We start from the raw sequence: 3,688 nt of genomic DNA, 5'->3' as shown, positions 1-3,688 counted from the left end.
CCCCATCAAGTGTACAAGTGGCCGTTGGTGCTAATGCATGTCAGTTACAACAGGCAGCAGACAGCACAGAGGTCCACAAGAAAGCATCTCAAACACTCAGCATGCAAATCAAGCTTCTTTTATTGCTATAACAGATTGCATGAGAAGTCAGGGTTTAAGCTGATTATTCGGTTAAGGGATACATTTCCCAGTATGCCCTGCATTTGAGCCACCTCAAACCCTGGTAGGAGGCAGCTCCTTAAAGCAGAGTGGTGGAAGAGAGCTGCTATAAAAAAAATCTCTATAAGCAAATCTCCCAGACATATAAGTAAACTCATCCCTGAGGTAAAGAAGCAAATGCAGTCAAGCTGTAGTTTAAAACATGGGTGGAAAGACTGGTTTTTCAACAAAAAGATTAGTCCAGATTACTAACCCTGGGATTTCCCTTTCAAACCTGTGGGCTTAGAAGGACCAGACTTCAAAAAAAATGTATGTAGCTAACCTGTAAAGAAAAGAGGAGAAAAAAAGTTCAGAAAAGGAACTCCACTATTTAATACACACAAGGGAACAGAAGAAAGTGTCTTGTTACATTTCCCAGGTGGTCCCAGTGTTTTTGGTGGTTTTATGAAGGTGGTTTTTTGTTTATCAGAAGCAAGTCTCCCATATGTACATGGGTGTGTGCTCTTAGTACCTGTACAGAAGGAGTAAAAGATGCTGGAGAGGGTTGAGAAACAAAAGGCCATTGCTTCAAATGGGCTTTAGATCAAGCTTCTAGTTCCCCTGCAGAAACACATCTCCTGCAGGCTGCAGAAATTATTGTTTACTGAACGTTTCAATTAATTTTGCACAGGTCACCAAATATACATTAGATGACAAATGATCTTTGGTTACTGCCGAAATGGTTGGATTCAAACAAGTAAAATTCTCCAACTATCCTTATCCAGTTACCAAGTTCCTAAGCCATTCATAAATATAAATATAAAATTTACCTCTAAGCACTGAACAAATGCTCCCTTATCTAACAGGAGATAGATATTGCTTATTATTTAAGACCTGAATTTGAGTTCCTTACATCAATACAACTACTCATGAGAGTTACTATTTTCCCATATAAAAGGCTCACAGTCTCCCACTAAATAACTTAATAAATCCTCTAACAAGTATGGTCAGAACTTCTTTTTCAGGCAAACACAAGATTTCTAAAAGTCCATTTTCTATTAGTATGAAGCATATTAATAGAGCAGTCATGACTTAGTTTAGAATATCTGTTTCTGTGATCATGTTTAAGATGTTTTTAGCTCAAGAGTAGGCCATTCATATATTATTTTTAAATGGACAACTAAGTGTCATTCTACAGTGCCACCAGGCTTAAAGTGTTGTATGTTTTAAGTTTTAAGACAGCAATTGAAAATTTGGAAACAATTTGATTCTGAATATATATTATAAAGTTTGTTGATCAGGCAAATGGAAAATGTATCTTGTTTGTAATTCTAATCTATAAAAATCATTGCAAAAACTGCAAAATTCTGGTGGCATAGAAGCTAGAAGGATGAAGAAATGCAGTAAGTGAAATCAGTGAAGTTACAGCTAGCTATTGTATTCAATAAGGAGGTAGAACTTTAAATCCAAGAGCCATGCACATCAGAATAATTTGGGGGGGAAATATTGTAAAGAAGAAAGGAGGTTTTCTATTTGTTTAGGTTTTTAAACCATATTTTCCTGTGAAAATATTCAACCATTTTAGAAATGAAATTCCCAGTGAATTTTAGCACATGGATTTAACAAATGTCAGTGGATGTTCTCTCTAACTTAATTGGTTGTAATGCTCCAAAGCAACTGTTACAGTCCATTGAATCAGTAGCCCATGAACTAACGAGGATTTACACATTAGCCAGTTATGGTTCCTTTGGAACTATTAAGAACTTTCCCTTTTTTTTAACATTTCTTTATTGAAATAAGTGTACAGAGTATCATGGAGCTTCCTGCTAAATCTAATAGGACAGCTTTTAAGAGATTTAATCACATGCTTAATTTTAAGAAAATTAGGACTCATATATGGCACTTTTTCATTTGCCTAACTTCTTGCATGATTCAGCCCATAAAAAGAAGAATGAAAGGAATGGTTTTGCTTATGCCCTGTTATCAAGTTAAGGTTTTCTGTTCTCTCTTTGATGTTGTATTACTTCATTGGTATCACCCTGTGAATCTACTCAAATGCATTCGTAGCAGGCTTGCCTTTTGTAGCTTGGGTTGAGTCCCAGGCTTGAAATCTTGCTGTTCCGATTGGTGGAGCTCATCCCTCAATCAGGAGGCAGCAGGATGAGTTCAGTCATGCCCCTTTCCTGAGGGGAGGGGGAGAGGAGTTCCCCCGCCCTGTGGAGGTGATTGAAGACTGCAACACTCAGGTGGGAAGCTTTCAGGGGCGGAGCCCTGGAGCATATAAAAGGAGCTGCGTGTCCAGCCTGAGGGGAGCACAGGCGGGAGAGTGAAGAGAGAAGAGAGGGGCTTAGAAGAGTTGAGGAGAGCTGCTCAGCAGGGTGAAGCAGTAGCCCAGAAGCACCCCTGAAGACTCCCATCAGCAGGGAATGGCAGATGGCTCCAGCAGCTAGGCTCTTGGTATGCAGCACAGCACATGGAGTCCAGACCTTGGGAGCTGCATGAGGCAGCTCAGGTCTGCAACCTCTGGCATGTGGCTAGAGACATGGTGCACAGGCCAGTGCACGGAGTAGGACCTTTGGAGCGCTTGGATGGCTCAGGTCTTCAACCCCCGGAACGAGGCTGGGAGCTCGGTGCAGGAGGCGCTGCATGGAGGGTCTGGGAGTGGACCGAGCCTGGTGCAGCACGAGGCAGCCCAGGCCTGTGACCCACAGCAAAAGGTTGAGTCCAGAGAGCCAGATGGTGATTGGGCTATTGAGCAAGCCGACAGGGCCAAGCCAGAGGTCCCAGAAGCCCTGCATTGCGGAGCCCTGTTCTAGGGGACAGCAACCCATCTCGCCACCCCGAAGCCCACTGCAGACAAGAGAGTAGCTTGGCACAGAGGATGAGGACCACCCTTCAGGCCTGGGAGCCGTGAGTTGCAGGGAAAAGAGGATTCCCACAGGGGAGTCCCCTCCCCCAGTTAGTTGAGGGCTCCCAAAAGGGGAGGTACCACTGACAGGGCCCCCCTAAAGTTACCAGCTTCTTTGTAGGGCTTGGGAAAAGTCCAAGGGCATTGGGGTTTCCCCTCGGGATTGAGTTTATCTTTGGGGTTTATCTGTTTCAGATCAGATACTTACTTGTATCTGGAGCACTGGTATAAGGTTTTATGTCATTTACCCAGGGGGTATTGTTTATGTTACTGGTTTAGATATCTTATAAATATATATATACATTGTACATAGGTTTATTTCCATGTTCCTTTTCCTTGTGATAAGTTAATGTAAATAAATTTGTATATAGTTAAGTCCCCTAACTGTCCTGGCCTGGTTCTATAGGGACGGAGGGAAACTGAGCAGCACACCTGCCTGTTAACAAACCCCTTCAATTGGAGAAGGGGAGTATATACCCAAATTACCTGGGCTACACATTCATGTATCCACACATTGGCAGCTTTTCTGATTTTTCACTGCATTATGAGACATTAACTTGCACAAGAATGTGCAATACGGAGTTGGTGGGTTTTGCCTGTGCCTGTGCCAAGGCTGGGCAGCTTCCATCTGTGCCTATACTG

Source organism: Crocodylus porosus, unplaced genomic scaffold (assembly GCF_001723895.1).
Source record: "Crocodylus porosus isolate Cpor-Errol unplaced genomic scaffold, CroPor_comp1, whole genome shotgun sequence".
Lineage (NCBI taxonomy): Eukaryota > Metazoa > Chordata > Crocodylia > Crocodylidae > Crocodylus > Crocodylus porosus.
The sequence above is the reverse complement of the archived record's forward strand: the minus strand, read 5'-3'. Positions refer to the sequence as shown.